Source organism: Lutra lutra, chromosome 1 (assembly GCF_902655055.1).
Source record: "Lutra lutra chromosome 1, mLutLut1.2, whole genome shotgun sequence".
In the NCBI taxonomy this organism is placed as follows: Eukaryota; Metazoa; Chordata; class Mammalia; order Carnivora; family Mustelidae; genus Lutra; species Lutra lutra.
Genome location: NC_062278.1, coordinates 213,089,614 through 213,105,836, shown reverse-complemented (window position 1 = coordinate 213,105,836; position 16,223 = coordinate 213,089,614). Strand labels below are relative to the sequence as shown.

General features: G+C 40.1%; 1 pseudogene; it reads right to left on the bottom strand.

The window, feature by feature from the left end:
* Positions 1 to 3,754: 3,754 nt before the first annotated feature.
* LOC125107318 (olfactory receptor 7C1-like) lies at positions 3,755 to 4,347 on the bottom strand (annotated as a pseudogene).
* Between the last annotated feature and the right edge of the window lie 11,876 nt (positions 4,348 to 16,223).

The following is a 16,223-nucleotide window of genomic DNA, read 5'->3' as shown; positions in this document are numbered from 1 at the left end:
CAGGGGTACAGGTCTGTGAATCGCCAGGTTTACACACTTCACAGCACTCACCATAGCACATACCCTCCCCAATATCCATAACCCCACCCCCCCTCTCCCAACCCCCTCCCCCCATCAAACCTCAGTTTGTTTTGTGAGATTAAGAGTCACTTATGGTTTGTCTCCCTCCCAATCCCATCTTGTTTCATTTACTCTTCTCCTACCCCCTCAACCCCCCATGTTGCATCTCCTCTCCCTCATATCAGGGAGATCATATGATAGTTGTCTTTCTCCGATTGACTTATTTCGCTAAGCATGATACCCTCTAGTTCCATGAGGATCTATTTCTTTTTCCAATTTGGAAAATGCATATTTACCTAGAAACTCCACTAACAGATTTCAGCTCACGTATATTTGGGCACATTTGTGTTCAAACACAGATAGTATATTGTGTCCAAACATGGTATGATAGGGAGAATAATGGCCCTCCCAAACTGTCCACATCCCAATCCTTAGAACATGTGAAAATAGGTTACCATAAGGTTATCATAAGAAAAAGGAAGTAAAGTTATAGAAGGAATTTGGTTTTGCTAATCACCTAACATTAAAATAGAGATTAGCTGAAGTTATCTGTATGAAGCCAGTGGAATTATATGGGTCCATGAATGGGAAAAGGTGGCAACATCAATAAGAGTCTGAGAGATGAGACATGAGAACAACTTAGCCTGCCAATGCAGGCATTGAAAATGAGGGTGGGGCTATGGGAAAAAGGATGCAGGCTTCCTCTAGAAGTTGAAGGCAAGAAGGTGGGTTTCCCCCTAGAGACTCTAGAAAGATATACAACCATGCAGACAACTTGACTTTCATCCCAGAAAGACCCATTTTGGACTTCTGATTTCCAAGACTGTAAGGTATTTTCTTTGTGCTCTTTTTAAGCCACCAAGTCTGTGGTCACTGGTTATCATAACAACAGTAAACCAAGGCACCTGATCACCCCTATATTGATGTTTTCATCTGAATATATTGCCAACCTTATCAAATCACTGTCCTGTCACTAGGAAAAGCAGAGAATCCATATTAGAAAGTAACCTTGCCTCTGTTTAAGAAACAAAACAGAAGAACATAGGGGAAGGGAAGGAAAATAAAATAAGGAGAAAATTGAGAGGGAGACAATCCATAAGAGATGCTGAACTGTAGGAAACAAACTGAGGGCTGCTGAAAGGGAGATGAGTGGAGGAATGGTATAATTGGGTGATGAGCATTAAGGAGGTCACTTGATCTAATGAGCACTGGGTGTTATATGCCACTGATGAATCCCTAAATTCTACTTCTGAAACTAATAAAAAATTGTGAAATTGGCTTAAGCTTAAATTGGTGTCATGACAAGAGAATGAGAAAAGACAAATCTTATAAAATAAAAAGTTGTTATATTATAAAAGTGGTATTGAAAGCAGTAAGTAAACATGCTTGGGTAGCTCAGTCAGTTGTTTCCAATTCTTGATTTCAGCTCAACTCACATGTTCTCAAGGTTGTGAAATTGAGCCCTTGGTAGGTTTCCCTGCTGGACTTGGGTCCTTCTTAGAATCTGTCTCACCCTACCACCCCTCTCCACCCCCCTCTCTCTTCTCTCTCTCTCTCTGTCTCTCTGAAGAAGAAGAAGAAGAAGAAGAAGAAGAAGAAGAAGAAGAAGAAGAAGAAGAAGAAGAAGACAACAACAACAACAACAAATGAATAAAAACCAATGGTCTTCTACATATAGCTATCCAGTTGAAAGCAAGTTTTTGAAATAAATGGTGCTTGGACATTTTTTATTAGTTGAAACCAAAATAACATTAAATTTCTCTCTTTAATGACAATCACTTGTTGGCATAAAGTAAGTGAACTTGTAGAAAAGTAAACTGACTAAAATAAGCTTGCAGAAAAAATATAAAATTTGTTGCTGATATCTGGAAGACAGATTAGATTAATACTCTGAGCATAAACCAAAGGGAAATAAAAGAATTGAGAATAAAAATGAATGGATTCTACCACATGAAAACTATATGTCCAAAAATAAAGAAAATTTAACAACAAGTGTAAAACTAGGGAAAATATTTAAACACTTTGCCTATCACAAAGCATAAAGTGTAGAGATGTAAAAAAGTTCTTTTAAACCAATTAGAATAAAAATACCTATGATGCAAAATGATCTAAGGATGCAAACAAAAAATGTGGAAAATACATGTGAATAAGTATATAAATATGAAAATGTGCTAAACTTTATAACAATCAAATGAAGTGAAATTATAATATTAAGGAAACCTTAATATATCTCAGTGTCATGTTGGTTTTATTTCTAAGGCTGCAGCCACCAGGAACAAAACACTTCTTAGCTGGGGAGCTGAACTTCTAGAAGTGGACATTTATGTGTTAGAGCTTAAACTGTTATTATAATAACATTTGGCGGAGGCAACATAAGGAGATGCCTGAGAGAGCATCTCAATCAGGCAACCTTCCACACATCTCAGGAGAGGGGAGGCTTTTCAACACAGCCTTGACCTTGAGTGAGTCAGCTGGATGTCATAAACTCTGCCTCCTCCTCCATAATAAATGAGGAATGATATTAATTCCATAAGTATTTTGGAAAACTTACATAAGATAATGTGTACAAACACTTAAACAGCATCAGAAGAGTGCCACTGTTATTTTTTGTTAACAAGATCCATGTAAATAACCAAATTTTCTTTAGGCACCTAGGTGGCTAAGTCAGTTAAGCAGAGGACTCTTGATTTCAGCTCAGGTCTTGATCTCAGGGTTGAGAGTTCAATCCACAGTGGGCATGGAGGCTACTAAAAACAAACAAACAAACAAATAAACAAAAAAAAAAAAACAAAAAACCCCCACCAAATATCTTTTCTAGCTCAAAAATTTTCAGTTCATCAGTACATTTTTTTTCTTGTCCTGACTGTATTCAACTACCCACCCATCTATTTTTCACTCAACAAATACTCACTGAGCGTAAATTCATTCTGAGAACTATACTAGGCCCTGAAGTTTCAAAGGTAGGTAAGAGACAGTTCTGAAACTCAAGGATTATATTTTGTGGACTAGTAGAGAAATTCAGTAAAGTTGATGTGACTGGATGGAAAGTGCATCAGGTCAGGAAAAAAAAGGGTTTGGGCGCAAATCTTTGAGTTCATTTTATTCACATGATGCAAGAAAACATTTCTGTGGGTGCCTGGGTGGCTCAGTGGGTTAAGGCCTCTGCCTTCAGCTTGGATCATGATCCCAGGGTCCTGGGATTGAGCCCCGCATTGGGATCTCTGCTCGGCGGGGAGCCTGCTTCCTCCCTCTCTCTCTCTCTCTGCTTCTCTGCCTACTTGTGATCTCTATCTGTCAAATAAATAAAATCTTAAAAAAAAAGAAAACATTTCTGTAAATGACTTTTCAGGACATTTCCAAAGTTGGCACACATCCTATCACTATGAGGTTCAATACATCAGATTTCACTTACTTTTTTAAGAAATCCAAACATTTACCAAAGATAACTGAGAAAATACCAGGTTGTATTCATACCAAGTGAAAATGACTGGTTATAAAATGAAAGGGGGAACCCAGGTGATAACCTGAAGAAAAATAGAGAAGACAAGGAAACCCCAAGGAAAGAACTGCTTTAAAATGTGTACACATGGGGTAGAAAATAAAAATATTGTTTGAAAGAAGCCAGGATCTCTGGGCCTCCATATTGTGTGATGAGCTACTCATGAGAGTCCTGTAATGATCCCAACACTGAGAGTCACCACCCGGCTGAGGAGCTGCAATGAAAGGGAATGACAATGGTGTACATCACCGATGCCACCAGACTCATCCTAGTGAATGAAGTTGCTGCAGAACTGAAGCCAACCCCAAAGCCAGTGCCATAGAAAAAGGAGACCACTGAGAGGTGAGACCCACATATGGAAAAGGCTTTGTACTTCTCCACAGCTGAGGAAATGCTGAGTATGGAGGAAACAATTTGATAGTAAGACAACAGTATTTCATGGAAAGGAATCGTGGCCTGAAGGCCAGTTGCAGAATACACCACTTCATGAAGGTGTCAGAACAGGTGAGTTTCAGGACTTGAGGAAGATCACAAAAAAAAGATGTGGAATTTCCATGTTTGTATTGAATAACAATCTCAAAAGGGTCAAGGTCTCAAGCAGAGAGCCCCTGACACTGATGCAGTAGGACTCCAAGGCCAGCAGCCAACAGACTGGGGGTTCATGTGACTGAGTAGTGCAGGGAGTGACAGATGGCCACAAAGCAGTCATAGGCCATCATGGTCAGGACCAAATTGTCCAGGATTCCAAACACAATGAAAAAAAAATATCTGGCTGAAGTATCCTTCATATTTACTGGCTTATACATTAATAGTGGGGGATCTTAACATGCCACTCTCAGTAATAGATCATCCAAGCAGAAAATCAGTAAAGAAACAGGAGCATTGAATGACATATTGGACCAGATGGACCTCATAGATATTTACAGAACATTCCACTCTAAAACAAGAGAATACTCATTCTTCTCCTGTGCACATGGAACCTTCTCCAGAATAGACCATATACTGGGTCACAAATCAGGGCTCAACCAATACCAAAAGATTGAGATTATTCCCTGCATATTGTCAGATCACAATGCTTTGAAACTGGAGCTCAACCACAAGAAAAGTTCGAAAGGAATTCAAACACCTGGAGCTAAAGACCACCTTGCTTAAGAATGCTTGGATCAACCAGGAAATCAAAGAACTTAAACAATTCATGGAAACCAATGAGAATGAAGACACTTCAGTCCAAAACCTATGGGATATGGTAAAGGCGGTCCTAAGGGGGAAATATATAGCCATCCAAACCTCCCTCAAATAAACTGAAAAATTCAGAATACACTAGCTGTCTTTATACCTTAAAGAACTGGATAATCAAAAACAAATTAAGCCAACTCCACACACAAGAAGGGAAAATAATCAAGATTAGAGCAGAGATCAATGAGATAGAAACTAGAGATACAGTAGAATGCATCAATGAAACTAGAAGATGGTTTTTTGAAAAAATCAATAAGATCAATAAATCACTGGCCACACTAATCCAAAAGAAAAGAGAGAAAGCCCAAATTCATAAAATTATGAATGAAAAGGGAGAGACCACAACTAACACCAAGGAAATAGAAACAATCATCAGAAATTATTATGAACAGTTATATGCCAATAAGTTAAGCAACCTAGATGAAATGTATGCATTCCTGGAAAACTATAAACTACCAAAACTGAACCAGGAAGAAATTGACAACCTGAACAGACTGATATCTAGTAACAAGATTGAAGCAGTGATCAAAACTCTCCCAAAAAACAAGAGCCCAGGACCTGACGGATTCCTTGGGGGAATATTACCAAACTTTCAAAGAAGAAATAACACCTATTCTCCTGAAGCTCTTTCAAAAAATTGAAGCAGAAGGAAAAGGCTTCCAGACTCTTTCTATGAAGCCAGCATTACCCTGATCCCCAAACCAGGCAAAGACCCTACCAAAAAGGAGAATTTCAGACCAATATCACTGATGAATATGGATGCTAAGATTCTCAACAAGATCCTAGCAAACAGGATCCAACAGCACATTCAAAAGATTATTCACCATGACCAGGTGGGACTCATCCCTGGGCTACAAGGATCGTTCAACATTCGCAAATCAATCAATGTGATAGAACAAATCAATAAGAGAGGAGAGAAGAACCACATGGTCCTCTCAATTGATGCAGAAAAAGCATTTGACAAAACCCAGCATCCGTTCCAGATTAAAACACTTCAAAGTATAGGGATAGAGGGAACATTCCTGAACTTCATCAAATCTATCTGTGAAAGACCCACAGCAAATATCATCCTCAATGGGAAAAAGCTCACAGTATTCCCGTTGAAATCAGGTACACGACAAGGATGCCCATTCTCACCACACTTGTTCAACATTGTATTAGAAGTCCTAGCAACAGCAATGGGACAACAAAGAGAAATAAAATGTATCCAAATTGGCAATGAAGAAGTCAAACTCTCTCTCTTCGCAGATGACTTGATTCTTTATATGGAAAAGCCAAAAGACTCCACCCCCAAACTACTAGAACTCATACATCAATTCAGTAATGTGGTAGGATACAAAGTCAATTTACAGAAATCAGTTGCTTTCTTATACACTAACAAGGAAAATACAGAAAGGGAAATTAGAGAATCAATTCCATTTACTATAGCACCAAGAACCCTAAGGTACCTGGAAATAAACCTAACTAAAGAGGTAAAGGATCTGTACTTGAGGAACTACAGGACACCCATGAAAGAAATCAAAGAAGACACAAAAAGACGGAAGACCATTGCATGATAATGGATTGGAAGAATAAACATTGTTAAAATGTCAATACTGCTTAGAGCAATCTATACTTTCTTTATATATATATATATATATATATATATATATATATATATATATATATATATATATTTATAATTTATTTATTTATTTTCAGCATAACAGTATTCATTGTTTTTGCACCACACCCAGTGCTCCATGCACAATCTATACTTTCAATGCCATTCTGATTGAAATTCCATGGCATTTTTCAAAGAGCTGGAGCAAACAATCTTAAAATTTGTATGGAATCAGGAGAAACCCCAAATTGCTAAGGAAATGTTGAAAAAGAAAAACAAAACTGGGGGCATCATGTTGTCCTATTTCAAGCTTTGCCATGAGTCTGAATGTTCAGCAGAATCTTGGGGATGGTGGTAGAGGTGAAACACATGTCAGTAAAGTACAGGTTGGAGAGGAAGAATTACATGGGCGTGTGAAGATGGGAGTCTGAGCAGATGGCCACGATGATGAGCAGGTTCCCAGTGAAGGTGACTATGTATATGGACAGGAACAGCCCAAAGAGCGTGAACTGAGCCTCCAACTTCATTGAAAATCCTAGGAGGAGAAATTCTGAAGCACATGTTTGATTTCCTGATTCCATGTGGATGAAATAATAGAAGGAAAGAAAAAAAATCAGCATTCAATGATCACCACATTGATAGCAGAGAAATGTGACTGCCTTTCATTTCCAGTGAATGGATTAATAAAACTACCCTGTTTTGCCATGGTTGGTGAATTTGAAATGATTCGGTCCTTCCCTTGGTACCACTGCCATATGGAAATGTAGTCCTAGGTCCAAAGCACTCATGACCCTAATAGCCCAGTTACTAAGAGTGCAGTCCATGGACCAGCAGGATCAGTATTGTCCAGAGCTTCTTTGCAGTCTAAGGTCACATTCAGACTTGCTGAATCAGAATCCACATTGTGTCAAGATCAAGGGGGATTCCCCTGCTTATTCATGACTGAGTAGCATTGTTCTAGAACATCTCTGGCTTTCAGTCCTTCAACTTTTATCTCCTCATATTTTCCCTTACTACTTTCCTCAAACCTCCTTACTTCATATGTGGACAAGTAAAGGAGGACAATAATGAATTCTTTTCAATGCCATCTGTGTGGAGTCAATAATTTTCAACCAACAGTCTAACTATTCCAAACACTGTGTATGACTTACATTCGGTTTTTCAGTGCAAATATCTTTAACTTTCACAGTGATTTGCATTGCTTATGTGGCCAGATTATATTATTTTGCATAGTCATTTTGTGGCACTCTTTTCTATGTCATTGGAAAGCTCACATTATGTATTCTTTCATCTTTCTGTAGAATTTCTTTAAATATAATTTTTAAAAGTCTTATAAGTACCACATCTTAGGCTGATACTATATTTCAGCATTTTTTTTGTTCATTTTCAAGGTAAGGATTCAGAGATTGAGGGGTCCCTGGGTGACTCAGTTGTTAAGCATTTGCCTTTGGCTCAGGTCATGATCCCAGGGTCCTGGGATCCAGCCCTGCATCGGGCTCTGTGTTCTGCAGAAGACTGGCTTCTCCCTCTCCCACTCCCACTGCTTGTGTTCCCTCTATCGCTGGGTCTCTCTGTCAAATAAATAAATTAAATAGTAAAAAGAAAAATAAAAGGATTCAGAGATTGGTACACATGTGTAATCACACACCCACACTTCAAAAAGACCTGTCTGGGTACCTGGGTGACCCAAGTCAGTTAATTGTCTAAGTCTTGTTTTTGGCTCAGGTGGTGATTTAAGGGTCATGAGATAGAACCCAGTGTCTAGCTGGGCTATCAGTGTGGATATTAAGACTATCTCTTCTCTACCTCTGCCTCTACCCACATGCTCTCACTTAAGTAAATCAATAAATCTTTAAAAAAACTTTAAAAAGAAAAAGTGCCCACAAAATAGTTAAATAATTAATGTCAGAAAATACTGATGGAGTAGGGAACTCCAACTCACAAAAGCATTGAAAATACTGGGGACAACTGTCAGTATCAATATTATCAGGAATCTTAAATATAGTTGATGGTTTTAAATGAGGAAGTGAACCTTTAGTTCCTCATTAAGTTCCCTTACTACATGTGTGAATCCACAAACAGAGGAGTTCGTTTATAGAGGGAGCAACCTTCTTCAGCTTTGGCCTCTCCTTTGAAGAATGCCTAAAGAAACAATCCCAGAGTCCCTGAGATGGGGTTTCTCCACACCCAGAAGGAATGAAATACACATTGGTTTGATGCCCAATGAAATCCTGGTACCTTGGTTCAGAGCTATGCTGATGCCCCCTGAATGCACCCAACCTCACCTAAAACAATCCCAAGAACATTTCCATGTCTCTTATGTTGATCCAGTAAGGGAGAACCCCAAAACAGAAATTGTTTCAGGTTGAGAGACAAAGAAAAATGACACCCATCCAGAATCTGATAATGTTTTCAGGTTATAAACTACAGGGTGCTGAGATCTGTCTTGTCAAATTCAGGTAGGATCAGTATATAAAAATTACAACAGTTCCAGGCTATATTAATTTGAATATCAAAGTAGGATCAGAAGGTGACTTGTTATTTGGAGCCACCAAAATTAATATTCATGCAGCTAACCAAGAAGGCACCACTAGTTGTTACAACTCAGGAATCTGAATACTCTTCTAGCTCAGATGCAATAGGTACCTTTATTTTATTATTTTTTCTTCATTTTATTTTATTTTATTATTTAATTTAATTTAATTTCTTTTCAGTGTAACAGAATTCATTGTTTATGCACCACACCCACTGCTCCATGCAATACGTGCCCTCCATAATACCCACCAGCAGGCTCCCCCAACCTTCCATCCCAGACCCCGCCAAAACCCTCAGATTGTTTTTCAGAATCCACAGTGTCTCATGGTTCATATCCCCCTCCAATTTCCCTCAACTCCCTTCTCCTCTCCATCTCACCATGTCCTCCGTGTTATTTGTTATGCTCCACAAATAAGTGAAACCATGTCATAACTGACTCTCTCTGCTTGACTTATTTCACTCAGCATAAATCTCTTCCAGTCCCATCCATGTTGATACAAAAGTTGGGTATTCATCCTTTCTGATGGAGGCATAATACTCCATAGTGTATATGGACCACATCTTCCTTATCTATTCGTCCATTGAAGGGCATCTTGGTTCTTTCCACAGTTTGGTAACTGTGGCCATTGCTGCTATGAACATTGGAGTACAGATGGCCCTTATTTTCACTCCATCTGTATCTTTGGGGTAAATACCCGGTAGTGCAATTGCAGGGTCATAAGGAAGCTCTATTTTTAATTTCTTAAGGAATCTCCACACTAGGACAAAAATACACAGAAACACTGGTGGAAGAAAAAGATGGGAGAGTGGTTATAAATTCTCAGTGTGGGTGAGGAAGGTTATTTTGATTCTTCCTGGATGTATCTTGATATCTTTGTTAAAGGACTCAACTTTCCTAAGATAAAGGAAGATTAAAAACTGGTTTACCTATAGGGGTAGCATTGATTGGGGAAAGGGGATTACCTTGAAGTTTAACTCTACATGAATATTAAAAAATAAAAATAAAAAAAGAATAAACTAAACTAAACTAAAATTTAAAAAAATTAAAAAATAGAAAAGCAAAAGAAAAACACAGGTATATATATCAAAAAATTCAGGTTAAAAGGTTATGGAATTTGATGTACTGGACATCTCACTGTGATGGTAAATAGGTTAAAATTTATCTATAAAAATGAAACAGAATAGTGGGAACGAATTAAAAATAAAATCTGTATCTATGAAGTAGTGGTGGTTGTTCTCTTGTCTTTTTTTTTTTTTAAAGATTTTATTTATTTATTTGACAGAGAGAGATCACAAGTAGATGGAGAGGCAGGCAGAGAGAGAGAGAGAGAGGGAAGCAGGCTTCTTGCTGAGCAGAGAGCCCGATGTGGGACTCGATCCCAGGACCCTGAGATCATGACCTGAGCCGAAGGCAGCGGCTTAACCCACTGAGCCACCCAGGCGCCCCTCTCTTGTCTTTTTTATTCTTTTTTTTTGGTTGGCTTTTTTGGGGAGGGGCCCGCCAAGTGGTTTTTCAGGCAGTGTTCCTTGAGTTAAGTCCTCCTGCCCCCATTAAGGGGGTGGGCTCTGAGGAAGCCGGTTTTTCAGGCCTTTGTTCTCTGGAGGTTTTTTGTTTGTTTGTTTGTTTGTTCCTTTGTTTTCTCTAGCTTTGGCAGCTTTTGATGTTTTTTGGAGGTTTAGAGGAAAGCAAACTGCCCCCAGACCTCCCTCTCAGAGAGAAGCCTCAGTCTGTTCCCTTCTGGGTGCTCCAGTTCACATAAATTCCCCCTCTGCCACTGGCAGAGCACCTTCCCAGTCAAGGTCTCTGGAGTCACAGGAACTCCTGCTTGTACCCAGATCCTCTATAGCCATGGCTGTCTGAGCAGCTCCAGACTGCCAGAGAGGTTCCAAGCAGTGATATCACACTGAGATTTTCCTGATGGCCCAGGCTGGGAGTGCTCAGACTCTCCAGGTCTGAGAGAGCACAGGCTGGTGCTTGCAGCACCTCTCTCAGGAGGGGTGTGGGGCTCGACTCAGACTATGGTAGCGTGGCACACATGGAGAGTGCAAAAGGCTGTGGTTCTACCAGCTGGAGAGGCTCCCTGCCCCTCAAGGGAGCCACCACAGAGACACTCTCAGGCGGGCTAGCAGCTCAGGGACCAAGATGGGGATTATTTGCTGCACTCTCTCTGACTCAGTACCAGGGGTGGCAGTCCTGGCTCTGGGGACTTAAGCCCCTGTCCCTAACCACAATTTTGCCCCAAGATCCTTTGATCTTTTTGAGTGCTTTCAACCAGACTCCAAGTTAATGCTGGTCCCCAACCACAGGGCACTCTCGTATTGGGGTATTACTTTCCAATGGGTCGCTTCTGGTTGCTCCCTCCCCCTTTGTTTATCTTCCAATATCGTCTGATGTTCCCACTCTGCTTTACCTGCCCACTGGCATCTTCTGCCCCTGTAGAGATCCAGAAGTGTATAATTCTAATCTCAGGCTGATTTCATGGGTGATCATAGTTCTTTGGTAGGTAATCAGCTCACTTTAGGGTACAGGTTGAAATGGTGCCTCCTCCTACTTCCCCACCATCTTATCTCTATCCATTTTGGACTTTCTTATAAGAATGCCTGATATTTCCAGAATCCTCCAGCCACTGGGAAACCAGGAAGGAAAAGCAGTAATGATATGGGAAAATTCATGGGGATGGTTATACAGAACCAACACTTACTGTCTCAGATTGAACCGAGTTCTTTACCTGTGGTTTCTCACCTCTTCCATTTTCTGTTAAAGACTCCCCTGAGTCTCCCTTCCTATCTAAAGGAGCATACTGTGCTGCCAGGAAGTCGTCCTGCATGACCTTGTTCCCCCAAACTCCATTAGCACTGGTTCTGCCACTGAATCTTCTGTGTTCTTCCCCTTTCTCAACAAATGTTCTCATCACCTATTTCACAGAGAAAATCGGAGTCCTCAGAATGACACCTTGTGAACTGTATGCCATTTGCCATGCCACCCACATTTCAGCATACATCCTGTCCACATTCCTGGATCATTACTGCAAATTTCTATGTTCCCCGAGGAAGAGTGCTTTCACCTGGTCTTTGGATCCCATCCTTCATACTTTATCACTTATCTTTAAATTGTTGTTCACACATTCTCCCCCTCTCTCTTCCCTTCCCTCTGGGACCATCTCAACAGTATTCCTCCCATAGTCATGGAAACATGTTTGATTCTCTTCTATCTTAAAAACATATACTACTTGCCTCCCCTTTAGCTACCAGCCAAGAGTTGACTTTTCTCTCTGTCTCCATTTCCTTGCCTGAAACTTACTCCTCCCTCCCACAACCCTTCCAAATATGGCTTCTTTACCTCATGATGCCACCCTAACAAACAACTCTTTTTTTAAAAAAAATATTTTTTTAATTAACATATAATGCATTATTAGCCCCAAGGTTACAGGCCTGTGAATCACCAGGATTACACACTTCACAGCACTCACCATAGCACATACCCTCCCCAATGTCCATAACCCCACCACTCTCTCCCTAACCCCTCCCGAAGGCAACCCTCAGTTTGTTTTGTGAGATTAAGAGTCTCTTATGGTTTGTCTCAACTCCCGATAGCATCTTGCTTCATTTATTCTTTTCCTACCCCCCAAACCCCCACATTCCATCTCCACTTCCTCATATCAGGGAGATCATATGATAATTGTCTTTCTCTAAGCGTAATACCCTCTAGTTCCATCCACATGATCACAAATGGCAAAATTTCATTTCTTTTGATGGTTGCATAGTATTCCATTGTATATATATACCACCTCTTCTTTATCCATTCATATGTTGATGGACATCTAGGTTCTTTCCATAGTTTGGCTATTGTGGACATTGCTGCTATAAACATTTGGGTGCATGTGCCTCTTCAGATCACTACGTTTGTATCTTTAGGATAAATACCCATTAGTGCAATTGCTGGGTCATAGGGTAGCTCTATTTTCAACTTTTTGAGGAACCTCAATGCTGTTTTCCAGAGTGGTTGCACCAGCTTGCATTCCCAACAAGAGTGTAGGAGGGTTCCCCTTTCTCTGCATCCTCGCCAGCATCTGTCATTTCCTGATTTGTTAATTTTAGCCATTCTGACTGGTGTGAGGTGGTATCTCATTGTGGTTTTGATTTGTATTTCTCTGATGCCGAGTGATGTGGAACACTTTTTCATGTGCCTGTTGGCCATCTGGATGTCTTCTTTGCAGAAATGTCTGTTCATGTCCTCTGCCCATTTCTTGATTGGATTATTTGTTCTTTGGGTGTTGAGTTTGCTAAGCTCTTTATAGATTTTGGACACTAGCCCTTTATCTGATATGTTGTTTGCAAACATCTTTTCCCATTCTGTCAGTTGTCTTTTGGTTTTGTTAACTGTTTCCTTTGCTGTGCAAAAGCTTTTGATCTTGATGAAGTCCCAATAGTTCGATTTTTGCCCTTGTTTCCCTTGCCTTTGGCGATGTTCCTAGGAAGAAGTTGCTGCAGATGAGGTCGAAGAGGTTGCTGCCTGTGTTATCCTCAAGGATTTTAATGGATTCCTTTCTCACATTGAGGTCCTTCATCCATTTTGAGTCAAGAAAATGGTCCAGTTTCATTTTTCTGCATGTGTCTATCCATTTTTCCCAACACCATTTGTTGAAGAGGCTGTCTTTTTCCATTGGACATTCTTTCCTGCTTTGTCGAAGATTAGTTGACCATAGAATTGAGGGTGTATTTCTGGGCTCTCTATTCTGTTCCATTGATCTATGCTAATTAATGTACTCTTGTTCATACAATGATCTCCTTGTTCCTAAGTGTCTCGATAACTTGTGACACTCTTCATCCATTCTCATGAAATACTGCATCCTCACGCCATCTAGATCTACTCACACAACCTTTTACATCATTCTCCCATTTTTCTAGGTTTTCCCTCTTTGTTTCCTTTATAGCTCCATCCAATGGATCAGCTCCAGAACAACTTTGGTCCTCATTAAATTCTTTCCTCCTGGACAGTAGCATCTATTCTTTAGATTAGTCACCACTAGATACAAATGATGGCCATTGGGACTCTGAGATCTAGACCGGTATTTCCAGCTTGTTTCTCATATCTTGAAGACACCTTTAGCTCAGGCTTCTGGTAGAAGACTGGCATCTTTACCCCAATTTAATCCTTTCCCATGATGTTTTTCTCTCTCTGGATGGCACTACAACCATCCCACGGCACAATTTTGGGCCATAAAAGTTACTCTCAACAATGATTTTATTTCCCACCACAGCCTATCCATTATACAATCCTTGTTTTACCTTCTCAGTATGTTCCCAGTATGTCCTGCTGACTCAGTCTTCCTCATTCCTCATAGCTGGCTGCCATTTTACTTGGGTGAACAACTGCAGTATTCTCCCAATTGACAACCCCTTTTTATTCTTCTTACCTTTCCATGCGTCCTTTACACACAAGTCAGAGGGATCTTTTCAAAACACACAAAAAATCATGTCACTCCTTTGTTAAACTCATTTTGTGTACAATCAAACCGCAAATCCATAAACCAATGAGTATTTGGTTGGGTTATCTCATGTTTTCCTCTCCAGCTTCATCTATTACAAAGTCACCATTACTCTGGCCAATTGGATTTCTTTCAATTTTTAAAAGATTTTATTTATTTATTTGATACACAGAGAGAGAGAGAGTACAAGCAGGGGGAGTGGCAGTCAGAGGGAGAATCAGGGTTTCTGCTAAGCAGAGTGCCTGGTGTGGGAATAAGTCCAGGACCCTGGGATAATGACCCAAGACGAAGGCAGATGCCCAACTGACTGAGCCACCCAGGTGCCCTTCTTTTAATTTTTTAAAGTCACGGTGCCACTTTGGAGCAAAGGTTTTGCACATATTCCCTGTCCTTGAACCACTCTTGTTTTTCTTGATGCAAAATATGTAGGTCTTCAGATCTTAGTTTGTGTCCATTCCTCCAAGAAGCCCTCTCTTCCTGCTTAGATTTGGTCAGGCTCTCTTGTTTTTCACTCTGATTGCCCCTTACCTTTCCTGTAGAGCAATTGTCAGAGTCACTTGCTCTTGGTTTTCACTGTTTGATTAGTGCCAGTCTTCCCTCTGGGTGTCAGCTCAACAGGCACCATGTTGGTTATTCCCTCTAATGTATCCCCAGCATTTCACACAGGGCTAGGCACATAGAAATACATACTTAATACGTAATTGCTGCATGACTGATTAAATTAAATGAACAAACTTCAGCTGCAGAAGGTGCTTGAACTGTCATGCTCACCAATCTCTTTCCAACTTTCCAAGTGGTCAGTTTACTAGAAAATAAACTTTCTAGTGAGCAAATAAGTGAATGAATAAATGAATGAATGAATTGCCTGACCACGAAGGGAGTAAAACAGCCAAATAAACTACTGATTAGTTTAGGATGCTCCTTTCTTTTGTGAATTTCAAGATAACACTCCTCTGTGTATTACTGACCATGACGTCCTATTAAGACCCATATAGTTCCTGATGAGTCAAGAGCATCATGTAGATCATAGTTCTCAGACTGAAGCAAGTCTGGAATGAAATGCCAGCTCTCTCAAGTGTTTGCTATGTTAACTTGGTCAAATCATTAAAAATTTCATATATATATATTTATTTATTTTAAATATTTTATTTATTTATTTGATAGAGAGAGAAAATGTGCACAAGCAGGGAGGAGAAGCAAAGGGAGAGGGAGAAGCTTGTTCCCCACTGAGCCAGGAATCTGACGTGGGGCTCAATCTCTGGACCATGGGATCATTACCTGGGCTGAAGGCAGATGCCCAAATGACTGAGCCACTTAGGTGCCCCTAAAAATTTTAGATCACCCATTGCCACCTTCCTCTTTTCCTACACATGAGACAGTTTTCTTAGATTACCTCAATCAGTACTTATTACTTGCTTCCATGTGTGGGTTTTTTAGGTGGCTCATGCTTTGGTGGTGGGGGGCTGAACACCTCCCACACACATTGTAGATGTTGTTTCAGCCAAGATGGGGAATATACCAAGCAGGAGCTAATGTAGCATCTCTCAATACCGCTGACGCCATCACACAAGCAGAGGGATCAGGACATACATCCTGAAACAGATAGATCATTTTTTTTTGTAGCACATTTAACTGCTCTTATCTTCTGTAACTTGAGGGTTAGGAAATGTAGGGAGATGGGACTTCTGGGGAAGACCAGGGTCTCACTTAATATAATCCGCTATGCCCTTTTGATCTTACTCTAACATATTCATCTGGCAGGTAAATTTTGTGATTGAAGGCTTCTTAAATTTATTTCTTT